Below are 21,445 nucleotides of genomic sequence, written 5' to 3' on the forward strand. Positions count from 1 at the left end.
CCGTCCTGTTTTGCCCTGGCAGGCTAAATGAAGGTTCAAAACCATTCCCCACTCCTGCTTTCTCTAGCTCGCCTCCACACCATACTGCCACGAAATCCACAGAACCAAACCGCCTTTGAGACGGGGACCCAGTCCATATAAACACCTGCACTGCGTGTCACTCTCCCCCTTTATCTCTCCATACCACGTAACTAAAAGGTGCCAGCCCACCTTCCCTCTCCACCTCTCCAACAGGGACAGTGAAGTCACAAATTCCCACAGAAAAGTAGATGTGACAAGCAACTTCTGGCCAAAAGATTTCCCCTCCAAAACAATCTACCATACTCTTGGGGACACACTGCAACCTAACAAGCAAGCTTCCCTTCTCTGGTAAGCAGAGGGAATGACATCCTGGCAAACTGGAAGTCACAGCTCCTCCCCAAACCACAGCCACAGGATTATCTTACCTCTCACGAACCCCACCAAGTCGGGCCTGCTCGACTCACCTCTATGTATCCCGGGCCCAAGATTCTGGACCAAGGCCAGGCTAGTTCCCCTCCAGACCTCGTCCCACAGGGAACTGTACCAAGCAGCCCCACACCTCAGGTCAGCGTGGTATGACATCACTGGTCTGAGGAGGCACCTGGCCAGAGGCCAAGGACGAGAGGCAATGATTCAGACGCACACCATGGCTGCCCACACCCTCTCCCTCTTCAGGACAAAGGGCCCACTCACTCGAAAGGAGCTGGCTAGCCGAGGTCCTGCGGTTGGGCCAGGCTGAGCTGTTTTCCCTAGGGACACTGGGCCCACAGACCAAGGTTAGCCTGAAACCTCGTCATCATCATTCTTGTGCTTAAAAAAAGTTTTACTGGGGCTGGGGATTTAGCTCAGTGGTAGAGCGCTTACCTAGGAAGCGCAAGGCCCTGGGTTCGGTCCCCAGCTCCGAAAAAAAGAACCAAAAAAAAAAAAAGTTTTACTGAAATCATGCCTAGAGGACTAGAGACTATTTTAAAGCATACACAGTATTCAAATGTAAACAGCACTCCTAGCTTTAGGCTGGTCTGTCATAATTCTGACATCCTTTCTTGAGTGCCATTCATTCTCAGAACTGCTGTATTGCTTTTATTTCTGAAATTTACTTTTTTTAATAGCCTACTGAATTCAACTCTGCTCATGTGTTCATGGGTCTGAGGCCATCCACTGGGACACTCGGGCCACCTACCCGTGGCCACATCCCAAAGGAAAATGGCACTCCCTTCCCTATCCACTGTTACTTCTAAAGACTTCAGACCTCACCCTTCCTTCTACTCTACTCTACTCTACTCTACTCTACTCTACTCTACTCTATTCTATTCTCAAAGAATGATGAACTCCCTGGGGGTCTGCTTGCTCATTCTTAGGTCTCCTACTACCACCCTATGTAGTCTCCACTCCTGGGTCAGAATTTACAGGCAGTTCCAGCAGGTCGCTGCACTGGAACGGTAATCTGTACGCCCCAACATAGTGCAGCACCCTCTCTTAGCTCCTGCTGGGGATGGCTACTCCTGATTGGTAGCTATTCCAGTATCTGCCCAGCATACAGGGACAAACAGCACAGACCAGCCAGAAGCCACACCCTCAACAGCAGCCATGACTCCTCCTTCCCCCAGGCCACCACCCAATCACCAGTCAAGGTCTTCAGCACTCCTCCCACCTACACTGAACAGTCTTTGTGATACTTGTCTCCTGGCCTTCAAGATGAATTCCTATATATCTTTAAGACTCCAATCAAATGCTATCATTTCTCTAAGCTCCCATTTTCTATCCTCAAACAGTTGCTTCTACCAATGCCCTTGGGTTGTTAAAGAATGCATATAAATAAAAGAAGGAAAACTTGGAACTCTCGTGGAAGAGCCAAAAATATTTTTAAAAATTATCTGTCATGGGGTAGGAAAGATGGCTCAGTGGTTAAGTACTGGCTGTTCTTCCAAAGAACCAAGGTTCAATTCCCAGTGCCTATATGGCAGCTTACAGCATTGCCTGTTACTCCAGTTCAGGGGTTATGACTCCCTCTTCTGGTCTCTGTGGGCACCGCACTCATGCGGTACACTGCATAGAAACACAATCGGGTAAAATTGCTCACAACATCAAAAACTGGTTTTTTTTTAAGATTTATTCATTTATTATATATAAGTACACTGTAGATGTCTTCAGATGCACCAGAAGAGGGCATCGGATCTCTTTACAGATGGTTGTGAGCCACCACGTGGTTGCTGGGAATTGAACTCAGGACCTCTGGAAGAGTAGTCGGGTGCTCTTAACCGCTGAGCCATCTCTCTAGCCCCATCAAAAACTATTAAATTCCAGTTCTTAAGGAGTTATTATTTGTGTAATTCTTTGGGTAAGTGCATAATTCTACGTGCTAACCATTAGCACAGGCTTCCAGTGTGGTTAGTGCCTTGTAAAACAGCCAAAATCCGGCACTCGACATAATCAAGAGAGCTAAGAAGGACTTGAGCTTTTGTGACAGACAATGGAGAAAGGTAGCCTCTTTCCCCAGGAGCTGCTGCCACTTGGCTGCCCAGTGGACACCAGGAACAAGTCAGATCACCCTCTCCCTGCCTTGGCTTTCCCTACCTTTCCCCTACCACGATGCAGCCCTGGCTGGCCTCGAACTCTGGCCTGTCTTGACCTTCCAACTCCTGGGATTAAAAGTGTGTCCCACCAGGCCCTACTGCTCCTCACTGTTTTCAATCCAGAGAAGACAGATCCTTCATGGAAAGAGGGGCTGCCAATCATTTCAATTACTTTTGCCCCAGACCCATTAAACTACCCAAGGACAACTCAGGTAGAGGAGAATGTGAACCAGCCTTCATCGACAAACCTTCTTACTAGACTACAGGGATGCCACACAGGTCGACCAGATGGATGTCTGTATCTATAAGGCATCCCAGACTTATTAGGGAACTGGGGTGCCAGGTGGGGAAGTGGGGTATAGAAGCAGGAACAGAAGCATCATGAGAATGGAAGCCGCCTCATGGTAAACCAACTTCAACTTCAGAAAGAGTGGAGGCTCAGCCTTCCCTAAGCACCCACATGATGGTCTCGATGGGACCATGGGGTTGTTTTGTGTGCCACCAGCTAACGAGAAGCACACTGATATCCACAGCATCCTATCACGCTCCTGGATCTCTGCCTTTCTCCTGTCAATTCCCCAGCAACGTGTGACCAAGGGCAAATGCCTGTAGCTGTCCAGGTTTCCCACCCATGTGTGACACACACTTCTGCACCAGGGTTTGGACACCAACTTGCATGTCTCTCACCCACTGCCCTGCCCAGGGCACCCTCATAGCACCAAACCCACCTCTGGCTCCAGAGGAAAGGGCAGGGAGGGAGGATGAGGATAATGCAGTCAATCGCTGCCAGAGCTCTTCCAGGGCAGGGTAGAGCCACCCAGCTGGCCACCCTGCCTACTTCTGACTCCAGCTTTGCCCACCCCCACTGCTTCAGCAAGAGCCCCGGGCTGAAGTGGCCATTGTTGAGCCCTGGCAGCGGGGTGAGGAAAGAAGCAGCAGCAAAGCAGCAGCAGCGCTGTAACTGTAGAGCATTCCCCGTGCAGTGTGCACTCCACGCCCTTCACGCCAAAGCCCAGCAACGGACACAGGCACCGCTGCAGGCTTGAGGTCCCAGGAGAGTCTGGGGACAGTAAAAGTGTCAATGGACTTCAAATCCCTCTGCATCCTGCCTGTTTGATCACAGGTAAACTTTAGATTCTGAACAAGTAAGAGATGTGCCTGGCCCAAAAGCATGAAAGGAGGAGTCACCAAGACACCAAGAGTTGAGGAGGAACAGCAGCTACGGTTTGGGCCAGAAGAGGCAGTGCCAAAAAGAGGTGAGGTGTTAGAAGAGAAAGCTAAAATGCTCAAACACAAGAGCGGGACTAGTTAGCTCTCTAAGAACTAATAATACCGGGACTAGTTAATGTCTTTAAGAACTAGTAATACCTCTTGTCTACCTTCCCAGGACAAACCCCAAGTGACCGGCGCTCCACCACCCTGCAGAGGTTGTTCTGTCTGCAGAGAGAAACACCAGGTCTCTGCGCAGTATCCCAGGAAGCATTGCTGACAACAGGGAGAGCCACACCTCAAACAAGGAGAACACACGATAGATGCCAAGATCACAGCTCCCTTCTCTACCTGCGCCAGAAGTCTGGGGGCTTCCTGCTATCAAGACAAGGGATGTCTCCTGGACTCCGACCAAGCCAAGAAGGATATAAAGACATTCAAACTAGAGGCTTCCAATAAGTGGCCTGTTCCAGTCTTCACATAAAATGGCCAACAAGCCACCCAGCACCACAGCCTCACAAGCTTCTTACTTGATTAGAGGTAGACAACAAAAATGTATCAAGTACCAAATAAAGCCTCTACCTTGGGAGAGAACAAAACACATACAAAAAAGCAACTGAGGAGGGGCAAAGAACAGGCTCTGGAGAAGAAAATTTCAGACAGAAAATTCTCAGCAATACGCTCAGACTGATAAAATGTATCCACAAAATAACAGGGGCCGTTTTTGTTTTTAAACCAGGGAAACAAAGTATCAGAAACAACACCCTGTAGAGATGGTTCTGCCCTAAAGGAGCATGCCTGCCTCCACGCCTGCCACCTAAGTTTGATCCACAGGAAACATAGAAGAAGAGTACCAACTTCCACAAGCTATCCTGATGGCCACACATGGGCCATCACAGCATGTGTGCAGTGTTTTAAGATCACACATAAGAAAGCAGACCACAGGCTAAGGAGATGGATGCAAAAGTGCAAGGACCTGAATCTAAAGAGAAGAGTATGAATCTACACAACCCCTCTTTAAAGCCAAGCAAGGTAGCACTGGCTCAAAATGGAGCAGAAGACTAGGTGTGCATATCCACACTCACACACACATCATATACACTACACCACACACACACACACACACACACACAGAGAGAGAGAGAGAGAGAGAGAGAGAGAGAGAGAGAGAGAGAGAGATACAGCAGACAGAGTGAATACCTATTCTCATCCCAACTAGCAGGCAGGGTCACAGCAGGCATTTCTAAGTATAGGCTACAATTTTGTTGTTTTTCGAGATACGGTTTCTCTGTATAGCCCTGGCTGTCCTGGAACTCACTTTGTAGACCAGGTTGTTCTCGAACTCAGAGATTGCCTCTGCCTCTGCCTCTGCCTCCCAAGGACTGGGATTAAAAGCATGTACCAACATGCCCTGATGGCCACTGTCTTTTAGACCAAATGTACACACTAGCAACAAATGCAGGTTCTGAATTCAAAGATAAAGGTTAAGTCCAAGAGTTTGAATTTCTAACAAGCTCTTGAGAGATGCTGTCATCACCAGTCCATGAAATATCATCTGAAAGCAAGGCTCTCTTAGCTCTGAGGGCTCTTAGTTCTCTGTCCAGCTGTGCACTGAAATCACCTGGGCGTTTCGAAAATGTTGACGATGGGACTCCATTCCGTATGATTCTAATCAAATGGGTCCAAGAGGTTTTGAAGTCTCTTTAGATGGAACTGAACCGGGGCTGAGAACCACAGCTCAAGACAAACTAGAACTGTGCCAATCATTTGTCCTGGCCTAGCCCACCCATTTTCAAATACTGCATCCACTGTTGACATGGTAGCTTTTAAAAATACATACTCTTCACAGCATGAAAATCAGCATAAGGTTACACAGCTACTCACTATTCAGATAGTTCTAAACTCTAAGTCTCATTAACATCAGTGGAGAAGGAATCATAACAATATCCAGAGAAAGTTATCCTGAGAATTTTCACGTATTAGATTCCCATACTCATCCTGACCTTTCAGAAAGTATATATTTTTTTAACCGTAGACCCAAGTTCCATTGAGTCAAGGTTTTCTGGGAAGAAGACATCTTTTAGGGATCTATGGACTATCTCATGGGACAGTGTGGTTTCAGCAGTTCTTCATGCAGCAAAGGACTGGGATGACTTTAAATTCCAACACTCTTATTGTTTGGATAAAAGTGCTCTCAGAGGGCTGGGGAGATGGCGTAGTGGTTAAGAGCACTGACTGCTCTTCCAGAGGTCCTGAGTTCAATTCTCAGCAACCACATGGTGGCTCACAACCATCTGTAATGAGATCTGATGCCCTCTTCTGGTGTGTCTGAAGACAGCTACAGTGTACTCATAGATAATAAATTCCTCAGAGTCTTTCTCTCAGAAAGGCTCATGGTCAAGGCTTGGTCACCAGCTTGTGGTACTACCGAGAGGCATCTGACCTAGTCAATGAATTAATCATTTGATTGAGTCATGACCTGAAGTCATTAGCAAAACATAGATCTGGTTAAAGGAAACAGGTCACTGAGGACACGCCCCTTCCTGTCTACCTTCCCACCTCCAGGAAGTTCGAAGCACTGCTCTGCCATTCCCTTCTGCCATGACAGACCACCTCACCACAGGCCTAAAAGCCACAGAGCTATCCAAGCCCAGACCGAAGCCAACTCTCCAAGTGTTTCCTCCCTTCCGCTGATTTCCTTACATATTTATCACGATGATAAAATAAACTAATGTAAGTACAAATTATGAATCCGGAAACACAATGGCTCGTACCCTCAAGTCTTAGAAGGGAAGCAGTTCTGACCTATCTCTATATTCACAGAACCACCAACCAAGCATAGGCTGCTGTGGTGCTATCAAGGGCTCCCTCTTCAGGACACGACACAGGATGTGTGCTACCAAAACCATCAAGGGGAGGAAGTATGGTTTGAACAGGAAATGGCCCCACAGGCTCAAGTGTTCTGGTACAGGGTCCCCAGCTACTGATACTGTTTTGGTTGGCTGTGGGACCTTTAGATGGGGCTGGAATGAGGCATGTACAGCCCAGACTCCAGCCCGGGTGCTCTCTGCCTCCTGGCCTGAAATGAGTGAGCCATCCATACAGTCTTACCTGTGCCATGCCTTCCCCAGCCCCATGATGAGCTGTATCTCCTGACCACTGCAATGTAATGAGACCCCAGTCAAGAAAGAAAAGGGTCTGGCAGTAATGGTGCACACCCTTAATCCCAGCAGAGGCAGGCAGATCTCCAAGTTTGAGGCCAGCCTGGTCAACACAATGAGTGGCTACACAAAGAAACCCTGATACAAAGAGGGAGAGGGGGGAGGGGGAGGGGGGAGGGGGAGAGGGGAGGAGAGAGAGAGAGAGAGAGAGAGAGAGAGAGAGAGAGAGAGAAACAGAGGAATAAAGTCTGTTTAATAATGATCTGGTTTGGTTAGGAGCCTGAAACCTTTCTGTACAGGGTATTTTTGCATTGAATCCTAGAGCCCGCTCTACACTTCTCAGTTTTTAAGCCACTGCTGTGTGCTTAGTAATATGAGAGTGTAATGTTTTATACACTTTTCTTTGTATAACTGGCTGTGTCAAATGAGTTTTTTAATAAAAAAACAAGCTAAAAGTCACCAATGATGCTGCACACCTTTAATCCCAGCACTTGGGAAGCAGGGTCAGGCGGATCTCTGTGAGTTCAAGGCTAGCCTGGTCTACACAGTTAATATCAGGCCAACCAGGTATACATAGTAAGGCCCTATCTCAAAAATAAATTTAAAGAAAAATTAAATCCTCTTATAAAAGGGGGTGGGGTTAAAAAAAGAAAAAGGCTTAGCACTTAAGAGCACTGGCTGCTCTTCCGGAGGACCTAGGTCAGGTTCCCTCCATCCACAGGGCAGCTCACAACTGTCTGTAATACCAGTTCCGGGGGATCAGGTGCCTCCTTCTGACCCGTGTCGGGCACCAGGCACATATGTGGCACATGTACATCCATGCAATGCACATAAGAATAGGTGAAATCTCGGAAGGGAGAAAACAGTGGGCAGCCAGCTTTATCAGGACGAAAGAGAAACCAATGCTGAGAAGATGGCGCTGAAACCCCAGGGGAGGAATGGTGCTTACTATTCAGAGGGCCAGAAGGGGGCAGCCCCAGAGATCTCTGCCAGGTCCCCTCAAACTCTGCTGGGCATGGTTCTTATGCATGGGAAGAGCCTGGCAAGACCAGGGGACAGGATCAGGCAGAGATAAGAAGGCTGAGCATTCACGACTATTTAGAATAGCTTTATCATTATTCAAGGTAGCTTCAAAGTTAAGGTGCTGGTTTAAACAAGCCAGGATCAGTGTGGTATGGGTTTTTACAACATAACTGTTTCATAAGAGGGGGAAAATGAAAGCATATCATTTAGGGTTCTTATACTGATATCACTTGACAGTAAACTATAGAAAGTAAAAGACGTATGCTATGAATGCTGCAGTCATACCAAAAAAAAAAAAAGCTGTCTGAAACAAGGACACACAAGTTCTGCCTGTGTAGGTACTGCTCCACTCACAGCCAGGGCTGGCCCAGTCCTCTGGCCTCCATCCTGAGTGCTAGGGCTACCAGCATGCAGCACTGTACCTGACTCAAGAGAGCTTAGCAACCTAGGCCCGGAGTACACACCGATAATCCCAGCACTAAGGAAGCCGAGGCTGAGGCAGGAGAGCAATACAGATTTCAAGACCACCCTAAGCTAGTCAGCAAGTTCAAGGCCAGTCTGGGTTGTAGATGTCCAACCTCAAAAAATAAAAAAATTAAAAATTAAAAAAAAAAACTAAACACTTACAAGTAGTACATATATATGCTACTGTGTAATTGCATGTGAACGAATCAAAACAGAAATCCCACTGACTGACACAAAGCATCCGGCCTGAAGTCCAACCGTTCTAATTTTTTTTTTTTTAAAGATTTATTCATTTATTATATATAAGTACACTGTTGCTGTCTTCAGATACACCAGAAGAGGGCATCGGATCTCTTTACAGATGGTTGTGAGCCACCATGTGGTTGCTGGGAATTGAACTCATGACCTCTGGAAGAGCAGTCGGGTGCTCTTAACCTCTGAGCCATCTCTCCAGCCCCCAACCGTTCTAATTAACCCCAGCACTCAGGAGGGAGAGGTAGGTGATCTCTGCGTTGAGGCCAGCCTGCTCTACAAATCAACTTCCAGGACAGCAGGGCTACACAGAGAAACCCTGTCTCAAAACAAACGAACAAATGACTCTCACTAACAGGCACAGAAGGAGAGTTTTCCAATCGATGCATTTGTGCATGAAAAGCCTGCAACCTCCAGCAGGTTAGATGGTGAAAGACTGAATGTTCTCCCCAGGATCAGCACTGAGGTATCTATTCTTCCATGCCAGATAACATAGCTATGATGAACAGGTAAGAAAAGGAAACAGATCACAGGCACAGAGGTAAGAAAGGAAAAATAAAACTGTTTTTGCTAGTCAGTGACCAGGAGACTACCAAGAAGGTGGACCCTCTAAAAAAGCTAAAAGCTGCTGGAAACTCAGTCAAGAACCAACTCCAAAGTCACTGTATGTGGAACGTCTGTAGTTTCAGCACCCAGGCAGGCCTGAGAACTGAAAGCCATCTGAGTTCAATTTCTAGATCCCACAGGTGGCCACTACCACAGGCGCCTCTGACTGGCTCAAGGCCACCCTCAACTACCTACATAGGGAGTTTGAAGTCAGTCTGGGATATGTAAGAGCCTGTCTAAAACTATTTAAAAAAAAGTCTAGGGGCTGGGGATTTAGCTCAGTGGTAGAGCGCTTACCTAGGAAGCACAAGGCCCTGGGTTCGGTCCCCAGCTCCGGGGAAGAAAAAAAAAAAAAAAAAAAAAAAAAAAAAAGTCTAGCAAGATGGCTCCCTCGTTACCATGCCTGACCGCTTGAGCTGAATTCCTGGACCCACATTATGAAAGAACACTGACTCCCAATGACTCCCAAAAGTTTTTCTCTGGCATAGCGCGCATGCACACACGCGCACACACGCGCACACACGCACACACACACACACACACAAATATAAATAAAACTAAGTCAAAACAACAGCAGAGTACAATGAAGGGAGAAACTGAGAGAAAGAGAATGGCTAAAATGCAAGCCGCAAACTACGAAGAAACACACGCACACCATGCATTTGATAAGATTTATATTCTGAATATACTTTACAAATCATTTAAAACGATGTGGAAAAACATGCACAATGGGTAAACGATGTGAACAGATACCCCACCAAAAATTCCCGTGAAAAAGCCAAAGTTAGTCACCCAGGGAATGTTAATTAAAGCCACAATCACACACTGTAGACCTCCTAGAATGTCTAGAGTTAAGAGGTACCATAAAACAATGCATGGTGGGTGTATAAAAGTGATCAACTGTTTAGAAAAACAGCCTGTCTGGTAGGTTTGGGGAGGGGGTTAGGTTTTTAGGATGTGCTGTTTATTTGCTGAGCTGGTCTCCTGCCCCCAGACCCCAAGGAGCTGGGCCTACACCAAAGCCAGTTACTTATTTTTAATTATTTTCTCATTTTAAAAAAATCACTTTTGTGCTGGAGAGATGGCTCAGAGGTTGGGAGCATGGACTGCTCTTCCAGAGGTCCTGAGTTCAATTCCCAGCAACCACATGGTGGCTCACAACCATCTGTAATGGGATCTGATGCCCTCTTTTGCTGTATTTGAAGACAGCTACAGTGTATTTGTATATGATAAATAAATAAATCTTTTAAAAAAAATCACTTTTACTTAAATGTATTTTTAGCTGGCTTATGAAAATGTAAGTAGGGGTTATGCGGTAAGTCTAGAAGTTCCTCAAAGGTTAAATTTGCTCACCTACAATATAATCCATCCACTCGAGCCCTAAGGATTTACCTGGGAGAAATAAAAGTCTATATCCGCACGAAGACAAACACAATCACTCAATGAAGCTGTACTTGTAATACCGAATCAGAAGCCTACCTATGACCAGGGAAATGGACAAAAAGACAAAGACACACGTGTAAGAGACTACGGATACTGACGAAGACTGGGGAGGAACCAATGATACACACGCAACCACACGGGTGTGATGTGAAACAGGGATGCTACTCCAAAGAAGCCAGACTCTAAAAGGTCACTAACTGATTTCCGTTTACACAAAACCCATAGGCACAGCAAGCTCAGGGAGTTCTGAAGAGCTAACCAGCCGCTCTCCTGTTCATCCAAAAGTTCAGGAAAGGCAACCTACAGTAAGTGCGAAGGTGTATGCTTATATATGTGCTGACAGCATAATTCTCTCCACTGAAACCAGTGAGGCAGAACCACTCTGGTCATTCCAGGAGAGCTTGGCACCCTGGACACAGCAGCTTCCGGTGTCTGAATGTTTGAGAGACAATGTGACTGGCACGGGATGAAGCTGACAGACGGGTTGGGTTTGCCAGAGTAGGCAAACCGGCTCCTCCAGCCACCACTACCCCTTCTTCTGCCCCCACACGAGAACCCTATCTCCACCCAGGCCAGTTCAGAACCGGGGTATTCAAGTCAGACTAGGCACAGTAATGGTGGACTAGGACAGAGATATTCCCAGTGAAGGCGCTAGACAGAAACTCTGGATCCATCACATTAGTGGGCTAGAGGTGCAAGAACTCTTGACAGGGCTAGGGAAACAGAGACAGAGGCTGTAAGCCATCAACCGAGCCCACCTGGACCAGGAAAGGGGTGGGGGGGTATGTCATGTGTCAACAAGATATCAAATCTAGCCATTGGTCTGAAGTCTCCACCTCCAGGCGGCGCCATGAACAAGCCACGCATCTGGTGTGAGGAGGTCTTAACAGAATACCACAGGCTTCTAGCTGCCAGCATCCAGAGTGAGGTCGAGGAAGGCCTGGGCAGCAGCCGCTGGTAAATCCTTTCTCATTCCACTCAGAAACGAAGACCTCAACACTCGCTCTCTGCTCTTCTACCCATCCTTGGCTTTAGGCCCACAGCATAATCAACCATGACAAAAACCGTGTGGCAAGGCGCAGGCCGGGCTCGTGCCCAAGTCACTACTGGCTGCCACACTCATGTGACCAACAGGACAAGATAAGGCTCGACTAATGCAACACTACCCATTTCCCCTTTCCGGAGGACCTGAAGCTAGCGATGCAGGTTGCACAACTGCTTGCACAGAGGCACACCTACCTTCACCAGCAGACAGGTGGAGGGGATGACTGTGTCCCTGCAACCATAGCCCTGGGGCTATCCTACCTTCTCTTCCCTCAGCCTAAACCAGGCAGGCACTCAAATGGTTTCACATCCAGTCTAGACTTGAAAGAGGGAGTTGCTAGATACAATTGTATGTGTTGGGTGGGGAAGGTGCTCTCCTTGTTGGTCAACCTGAGAGGAAAAGGGATATTTGGAACCCATACTCCGGTGCTTCGAATCTCATCAACTCCAGCTAATAACAAAATCGGCCTTCCTTACCTGAGTTTTCAGCTCTCCCCAGGCAGACACTGCTTCAAGGATGCTCAGACTTGAGGTAGCAGAGAGGATCTTGCAGGCCACTGCCTACCCTCCAGCAATGGCTTCCAAAGGTCAGGTTCACAGCGCTCTTCTGCTCCCCAAGCCCCTACATCTTCCTGCATTCCTCTTGGCACTAGAGCAACCCCGATGCCAGTAAGGCAGCTTGCAGATTACCACCTCCTTCGTCGTCTGCGCCTGCGGGTTCTGTGTCCCTCTTGGAATCCCTCTCCCGCTGGGGACCCTTTACCGTTCAGATACGTTTCCTGAACAGCCCACACTACCTGGCCCTCTTGCACCCCAGGCAGCCAATTTGCTTCTTGCACCCCCAGGCGCCCCTCTCCTTCAGGCCCCCGGGGCCCTACAGGCCTGGCCCTCCCTAGCAGCTCGAGTCTGTCCCCACTCCGCAGGGATGCTCCTAGGACCACTGCCTCCCCGCCCAGGTGCCTGCAGCTCTCCCAGCTGCGCTCTTCCGAACTTTCGAGCTCCTCCGCGTGCGGGCAGGAGCGGTCCAACTCCGGCAGCTCCTCCGGCTGCCGCAGAAGCCTACGTGGGCTGCCCTCCCCGCGCTCCTGCACCCCGGTACGGGCCTCGCCGCGCTCCTGCACTGCGGGGCCGCCTCCCCCCTTCTCCTGCTGCTGCCTGCGGGGCCCCAGGCCCTCCTCCTGCGCCACTGGCCCGCCGGCCGAGCCCGTCCAACGCGCCGGGCGCCTCCAGTCCGCGGCGTCGGGCGGCCCCCACACCACCCCCAGGCTGGGCTCGTGACCGCGGCCGCCCCGCTCCTGCACCCCCAGCCCCACGCCGCCCTCCTCCTGCACGGCCGGACCCACCCCGCCCTGCTCCTCCACGCCGAGCTTCAGCCCGCGAAGAAGCTGCGGGCCCCAGCTGAGCCGCCCGACGCGCGCCGGCTGTTGCTCCGGCAGCGCAGGGCTCAGCCCGCCACGCTCCTCCTGCGCCCCCCGCCGGCGACCCCCAGCGCCCGCCGCGCCGCGCACGCGCCTGCCCCCCAGAGGCCGCGCGCTCCCGCCCCTCCAGATGGTGCTGTCCTGCGCGCCCTCGCCCCGCGGCTTCCGCCTCGGCCCCGAGCGGGCCCGGCGTCCCGCCCTCGCCGCCCACAGTCGACCTCGGCCACCCCGGCGCCGCGCCGCAGGTGCTGCGGCCCCGCGAGCCGGCGGCCCTCCAGCCGGGTTCTCAGAGCCCGCGCGCGCCTGCGCCGCCCCAGGGGGTGGGGCCCACTGGGATCGCTCCGCCCTCTTAAAGGGTCCTGGCACTTTGAAATAAGAGTCTGAATTTAGGGGAAGGGATATCGGTGGAGAGGGTGGGTAAGGGGTGGTGTGACACATTGAGACAGGAAGGGTCTCACTAGCAGCCCAAGCCAACTTCGAACTTGAGACACTCCTTGCTGCTGTCTCCTGAATGTTTGAAACTCAAAGAGGCATTTCAGCTGCACAGGTTTACCCTGTGGGAGTGAAAACTCACTTCTACCCGTTCTCAATTGCTTCTGGTTCCATTTAGCCACCGGGCAGAAGAAACTGGACCTTCATGCTCTCCCTGGGACCAACTGAGGCTCTTCCAGGACAGGGGAGTTTGTCTCCAGCCAGTTCTCTTCTGATGGGAGTTTTGGTTAGAAACTGTCCCCAGGCAGAGCCGTCATCCTCCCTCCCTGCTCTCCCCACCCCACCCCACTCCCGTGCCCTCTCTATCCTAGCAGCCACCGGAGAGACCCATGAGCACCTCCACCTCATCTATAAAGTGGGCAGAATAAACTAAGGATGAGGGATCGGCCATCAGGGTAGGAGTAAGTGGCCATCTGTTTGTGTGTGGGTTGATCCTGGACTTGCCATACTTTTACAGCATTCTAAATTCTCAAGAAAAGCTGACCCTAAATAACTGAGGTGTTGACAAATACTCATACTTTAGATTTTCAAACTCCACATTTGCTAACCCTCAGGTAACGTCAGAATGTGTAAGGCCACTCCTTATTCTAGTCCTGTGTTTCACCTAACAAAAAAACATGCAGAACACTGTGAGTTTGCAGAAAAGTAGTATGTGTGTCTGCAGAGTTAAAGGAACTCACCCCAAGCAGTCAAGGTCAACTGTAACATAGCTTAGGTAGAGAAAGAAAAGGAAGGAAGGAAGGAAGGAAGGAAGGAAAGAAGGAAGGGAGGAAAAGATTCAGGCTCTGAATGAGGAAGACTTCTTTCTGCTCATTACTAGACCAGGACTGTCCCTTTTTTCTTCACTTATAAAAGCTCATTTTTGTCAGGTGGAGGCACACATCTTTAATCCCACCACTCAGGAGGCAAAGGAAGGCAGATCTCTGAGTTCAAGGCCAGCCTGGTCTACAGAGTGAGTTTCAGGACAGACAGGGCTACACAGAGAAACCCGGTCTCTAATTAATTAATTAATTAATTAATTAAGAGTGCTTTTGTGTTTTGTGTACTCAATCATCTTGGGGAGGGGGACAGAAGCTCCACTCATCTCCTGGGGGGTAAACATTTTAATAATCTTGATTTTCCTCCCCTTCAACCCTTGACCTCTGAGTGTCCTTGGCTTTTAAGCAGTGGGCAAGCCGTCTCCGGACTGCTCTGGATTGGTTTGTCCAGTATTGGGATCAAAGGCTGTGACCAAGGGGGTGAGAGGATAGGACAGCCATGTAAGCCACACAGAGACTAATCTGGGTGGATTTGGGTCACCGTGGCTTGCTCTGCGAGGTGAGCAGAGAAACCGGCTGAATCATTTCATACAGCCCATCCTCTTGCCTGGGAGCCAAGGAATGTGTGTTCTTATCTCAGCCCGGGTCTTTTTTCCCTGTGTGAGGAGCACAGGGGAAAAAAAGAGTTCAATGCACCAACCTCTCTTGTACTGTTTGCCTCAGCAATGACAGTGGCTAAGATTTACAGAGCCATGAGCTATATTCTCCTTGTTCCCCTGTCACCCGCAGCAATGAGTGCATATTAGCAGCCTCCGTGTGCAGTGATAGGGCTGAAGCCTTGTGCGACTAAATGGCTTTTTTCAGAATCTGGAAGTTGACGGTGGTGAAGCCAGAAATCACATCCAATTGTCTAACTGTATAATCTGTTCTCTGAACCACTCAAGCAATAAAACAGTGCCAACGCAGGAGCTGGACTGCAGGAAAACATCAGTACTAATGAGATTTTAGTGGCCAGTAGACGCAAACAACAGATTTGGCCAAGATGGCTCTACCAGTAAATCAAGCTCCAAATCAAATAGAACAAGGGGTCAAAGCAAGTCCATTCTGAAGGTCTTGGTAGGTGATTCTCTTAGAGAAGCTTTTCCTCCCCTCCTTCCGTCTCTCATCCTATTGCCCTCAAGAGCAAGATCTGTGGCCCTCAGCCATTCCTAGCTCGCGGTTATCTGGAGCTTCAGATCGGAGGGAGCCGGAAGTCTGTGTTCCATCCTGCCTGGCTTTCCACGGGGCATTTAGTGCAGGAACGGCAATGGAAGATTCCTCTGAGGCCGTCTTTGTCTCCATATCATCCAAGGATGGCAGTTCGAGTGGCTAGAGACTGCTCTGCCACCCAGGAGCTGATAGCATATGGAAGAAAGGAGCTTTAGATTAGAAACTGAAGGTTCGGGGATTCACAAGGAGCCTGAGCCAGACTCTTTCCAGATCTGGAACTTTAAGAGAGCTGCCTACATCGGAGTGACTCTGCAGGGAGAAGGGCCTGTCAGGTCTCGTTGGAAACGGAGTGTGCCAACCTGCTTGAGGGTGGTGCTGGTGGCTCCCTGAAGAATCTCCACTGTGAGGCAGTTGCCCTGCGGGGTGAGCAAGAAGCCAAAGCAGGGGTGTCGGGCACCCTGCTTCACGCCTGCAGACAGATGTTCAGCCCAGACAAGGAGGATGCTATGGAATCATTGCAACAGGATTTGAGCGTTTTGTCCCTCCCCAACCCCTCACCACCACCATCACGGCCTCTGCTGCCACCACTGTCCGTCCCCACCCTCCCCACTGCCCCCCCCCCCAACTCCCGTTTGCTCTTTTGACTGGAGCAAAGTTGTACAATCACTATTGTAGTCTACCACTTGGAGACTAATTCAATCCAGTGTCTATTAGTGTGGCTTTTTTCTTTTAAATCAAAGGACAATAAAATACCCAAACAGAACTTGTTTCTACTTTTGGTTTAAAAATACAAAATGTGCAGTGGTAGCACGTGTTTTTGGTTTTTTTTATCCCAGCACTCCAGAGGCAGAGTCAGGCAGATCTCTGAGTTTGAGGCCAGAGTGAGGACAACCAAGGCTGCACACAGAGAAATCCTGTCTCGAAAAACTGAAATGACAGTAATAAAAAAATTAACAATAAATGTAAATAACTCAAAATGTACAAAAATGGATCCGGAGAAGTTCAAAAGCTTGCATTTTCCTAAAGGATACTCACATCTGAGTCCTGGAATGTATCCAGCTCCCAAGGCGCCTTCCTCAAGAAGTTATTTAATAAAGGAACGTTTACTAATCTCCCAGCATGCCTTTCACATTCGTGGCTTATTTTTTACTTCCTGATGCTCTCCTTTTCCCACCCCAGGAGACAATAAACTCCACCACAACAGGAATTTTTGTTCAATGCACATGCAGTTGGAACAATGTCTAACACAACACAAATGCCAAGAATGTCTGTGGAACCAATGAGTGTGTCAGAGGAAGTGAGCACACCGTTTTCATGACATTTTGATCCGTTTGTGTGTGCGCACGCTGGTTGAAAGGCCTGACATTTTGACCAAACCCTCAGGAAAAATGAGTTTTTATGTTTAATTACCTTAGATTTCTTTATTTTATGTGCACGAGGGTTTTGCCTCTGTGTAAGTAGATGCGCCATATTTGTGTCTGGTGTCCAAGGAGGTCAAAAGAGGGTGTTGGATCCCTTTAAACTGAACTTGTGGATGGTTGTGGATGGCCATGTTGGTGCTGGGAACTGAACATGAGTCCTCTAGTCTCTGTGTCTCTGTGTGTGTGTGTGTGTGTGTGTGTGTGTGTGTGTACAATTTTACACACACGGAGGTCAAAGGACAACATGTGGACTTGGTTCCCTCACTTTAAATCCAGGCAGTTGTTTTTCCTCAAGCTTTGCCACCTATGCCTCTATTCCCGGGGCTGTCTTGCTGTCCTTCTCAAAGCTCCCAGGTGATCCCAGCATGCCACCAGAAATGGACGGTGCTCGGTGAAATTGGCTAGGGAGGTGGAGAGATCAGATATTTTGGTCTTCACACCTGGGACTGGAACTAGTATTAACTGAGGTCACTGGGAAGTGAGGTGCTAGGATCAGAGCGAACGATTGTATTGGACAGAAGCAAAGTTCTGGAGTCGGGAAGGGGATTGGAAGAAGGTGAAGGGAGGAATTCTGAAGGTTCCATAGATGTGGAAATGTCTACTAACCCATGTCACATCCTGCCAGAACCAAGAACAGCCTGTGTCTTCAACTATCACTAGGTCAGGGCTCCTGAGGGAGCTGCTCAGCAGGCCGTGTTCACACACCCCCGGGGCAATTCAGTTTTCAAAACCTTACTAGGGCAGAGGGAGGATCGGTTTTCTGCCAGCGACTCCCACATGCCTGCCTCCTCTGCCCAGCGGGAGAAAGAGCCAGAACCCTGAGGTCAGTAAGGCCTACACTACTGAAGAAGTACCACGGAGTCCTGAGTTCTGGCGCCCCCTGGTGAGCGTCTAGAATAAAGAGCGTGTTCTTCCAGCTGTGCATCGAGTTCCAGCAGGAGGTCTCTAGCACTGAGAAAACAGGATGTGATGAGCCCTGCCTGTAAGTCCAGCACTTGGGAGGTAGAGGCAGGAGGATACATTTAAGGTCATCCTCTGCTACACAGGGGGATTGAGGTCAGCGAAACTACAGGAGATAATTGTTCAAATAAGGACCACATCATCAGAAAAAAAACAGACCTCTGGAAAATCAAGACTAATAATCATGTCAACAGCTTTCCTTACGGCTTCATCTACTCTCAAGTCCTGCGAACCCCACTTACCTAGTGGTGTCGGTCAGCACTTACCTAGTGGTGAGGTTTTAAGTTTTTGGTTGTTTTGTGTTTTGTTTTGTTTTGTTTTTTTCTCACTTGTGTACGTGCAGCTCCTCTCTTTCCTCAACTTCCCTCAATTATAATGAAAACACCATGCAACCCTTTGCTGCGTTTCTCCTTCTGCCCCAATGATGCCTATCCCAGGCTAGACCACTCTTGCAGTCTCTTTTGGCTCCTCTGGATAGTTTAGTAAACTCTACTCCGACACCCTACTACATCTGAGCTAGTTAGGCTCACACATGTTACTCTTCCTGCACCCCTGGATCCCCTCCTCGTGCCAACATTCAGCTGACTGCCGGGCATTTCCACTTGGTCACGTGGACATGAGGAGTTAACAACATCCCAGACGCAAATCCAGCATCTCACCCCACCCCTGACTCTGTCACCGAATCAGAAACCAAAAATCAGACCCTATGGAAATGTCTACTAACCCATGTCACATCCTGCCAGAACCAAGAAGAGCCTGTGTCTTCAACTATCACTAGGTCAGGGCTATTTATTTGGTTGTTTGAGACAGAGTCTCACTATGTAGCTCTGACTGTCCTGGAACTTGCTCTGTAGACCAGGCTGGCCTTGAACTCACAGAGATCCTCCAGCCTCTGTATCCCGAGTGCTGGGATTAAAGGCCTCCACCACCACTCTGGTTCTCGGGCAGCTTCTTTTACCCATTTCCTCCTTAGGCACGACAACAGTGCCTCAGTTCCCCAGAGATCCAACCTCTTACTTCATTTCATTGGCCCACTTAGAGAGAACTTGTGCCCCAAGCCCTAGCTTCCTCCCAGGCAGTTTTCATTCAAATGGTAACCACACACCTTTGAGATGCCAGATGTGGCTTGGAAAAGCTTTCACCAGCTCAGCCAGCCTGTTCCTCAGATCCTCTCTCAGAGGGATGTAAGGATTATAAGAGACAACACTGCCTTAGCTGCACCCCTGAATGATGTGACGCTGTTGACTTTGGGCCTCCCTGTTAATTGCTGGTTAATCGTCCTAAACCCAATTTCATCACTTCCCTCTCTTATGTCTTACTTATGACTACTCCCTGGTAATCCCATGTGTTTGGGAAATCACAGCAGGGTAAGACCCGTGGGATTGACTCACCACAGTAACAGAGTGGGAAATCTGGTACCCAGGGGGTCAACAGTGTGAAAATAGAAGCCAAGACAGGTCTGTGAGTTAACCTCTAGGATATACCACAGCAATCATCTCATCGTGTCAGAAACCAGGGAGGTGAACTCAAGAGTGAGGGTGCTGACCTATGTATGGCTTCTGTGAGAACAAGCATATCCCTAACAAGACAGCAAGTTCCTGGAATACTACTTTATCTGCTGTGGTTTGAGTAAAAATGGCCCCCATAGGCTCCCATAGGGAATGGCACCATTAGGAGGTATGCCCTTGTTGGATGGAGTAGGTGTGGTCTTGTTGGAGGAAGTGTCACTGAGGATGGGCTTTGAGGTTCCAAGACAGACCTAGTGGCTCACTCTCTCTTCCTGCTGCCTGCCAATCCATATGTAGAACCCTCAACTTCTTTTCCAGCACAATGTCTGCCTGCGTCCTCCCTCCATGATGATAATGGACTAAACCTCTGAAACTGTAAGCCAGCTCCCATTAAATGCTTTCCCTTCCAAGAGCTGCCTTGGTCATGGTATCTCCTCACAGCAATAACTAAGCCATCATTCAAGACACCTTAGTAGCAGTAGAGACCAACAGGAGCAGCAGCTGGGGCCATCAGGACATGCACTCGGGTTAGGAAGGCCGTCTGTAGGGTAAACTGAGGCAGGTCACCCGCAGCACCTCTGATGAAAAGATTACGAAGATGCCCGGTGTTTTGTCTGCTTATTGGTTGGTTACTAATTATTCATCGAAAGCAGTGGAAGAAGAGTCCACACCACCAAGAAAGCCAGTTCTGAGGTCTCACCAATAAAAGTAACAGCACCAACTTCTTTGGTGCTTTTCATATACAAAAGAAAAAGTAGAGGTCATCCTAGGCTGGTAAATCAGTCTCTTTCAGGCTGAGGGAAGAAGCTACTCCCCAGGTAGAGGTAGCATACCATACCTAGCATAGAGATGTGGTTCAGAGTAGACAAACCCTCCCACCCCTCACAGGTTCTTGCTGGTGAGGCCCAGGCCTACTGACAGCATGTCCTAGTGGGTTCAAGAGCAAGCTGGGAATTCAGTGCTGCCCAACCATTCAGCCAATATTACTGAGGGCTCCGCTTTGGTTTTATGAGCTCTTGTGGCTGCTGAAGAAAAGATTCTCCTCCAGGGCACACTTAGAAAACTCTAGACTGTGTATGTGCATCTGGAGTGGGTCAGTCTTATCAGGGTTAATTGTTGTCCCTCCTCACCATATACTGAGATGCTAGAAGTTGGTCACTTATCACGGAGTTCATGAGTTTCCATTATCGATTTATCCAGAGATACAAGAAGCACTCAGCCAGCATCATCTTCCCACAAATTGCCAAAAGTGACTGTTTCCTTGCTTCTCACAATAGAGGATTCAGGACAATCAAATGCATTTCTCTTGCTAAGATTATTCTAAATGTTTCTAGGACAGGCTTCAGTAAGTCTAGGCATTAGCCTCCAGGAAGCTTACCAGGAAGCTCAGGTGGAGTACCAGAATCGGAAGAAACAAGAAAGGCTCTGCTTCAACAAGGCAGAACTCCCAAGAGTGTCCCCTGACCTCCATGTAAGCATCCTCCTCCATCACTAATGGGACCAGAGGCAGCAAAGTAACTGAACAACGGCTAAACTGTCTCCTTGACAGGAATGACACAGAAGATACCCCTCCTGCATGTTATCCATGAAGCAGCTTCTTGAGGTCATCTAGGGAAAAGACCAATCATGAGTGTAAGTAGTGTTATCTACCTTACGGACACTGCCTAAAACTAAGGAGAAAGTGAACTGTTGCTAAAACCCTTTCCTGGGAGAGATGTAAGCACACGTATCCCTCCTAAAGTCCCAATCACAAACTGGAATAACTTTACCAGGTCACTTACGCACACAGTGTATGTTTACTAAACTGCAGATGCACCCGTTCCCTCCCCCGAAATGAGCATTCACGTCTGCCTTCTTTGTCTGGAGACAATGATAGGTCACC

At 48.9% G+C, this 21,445-nt stretch overlaps 1 protein-coding gene across 17 annotated transcripts in view; it reads right to left on the minus strand.

Moving 5' to 3' along the window:
* Tnk2 (tyrosine kinase, non-receptor, 2) overlaps positions 1–12,685 on the minus strand; it is a 39,273-nt gene extending 26,588 nt beyond the window's left edge. For 16 of the 17 annotated variants that reach the window (XM_087576157.1, XM_087576158.1, XM_087576149.1 and 13 more), the window contains exon 1: positions 12,275–12,685. The gene's annotated coding sequence lies outside the window, so the exon portion shown is untranslated. 17 annotated transcript variants of the gene reach the window in all.
* Positions 12,686–21,445: the final 8,760 nt, after the last annotated feature.

The sequence above is a fragment of the Rattus norvegicus genome, chromosome 11 (assembly GCF_021556685.1).
Source record: "Rattus norvegicus strain SHRSP/BbbUtx chromosome 11, alternate assembly SHRSP_T2T, whole genome shotgun sequence".
NCBI classification, from domain to species: Eukaryota; Metazoa; Chordata; class Mammalia; order Rodentia; family Muridae; genus Rattus; species Rattus norvegicus.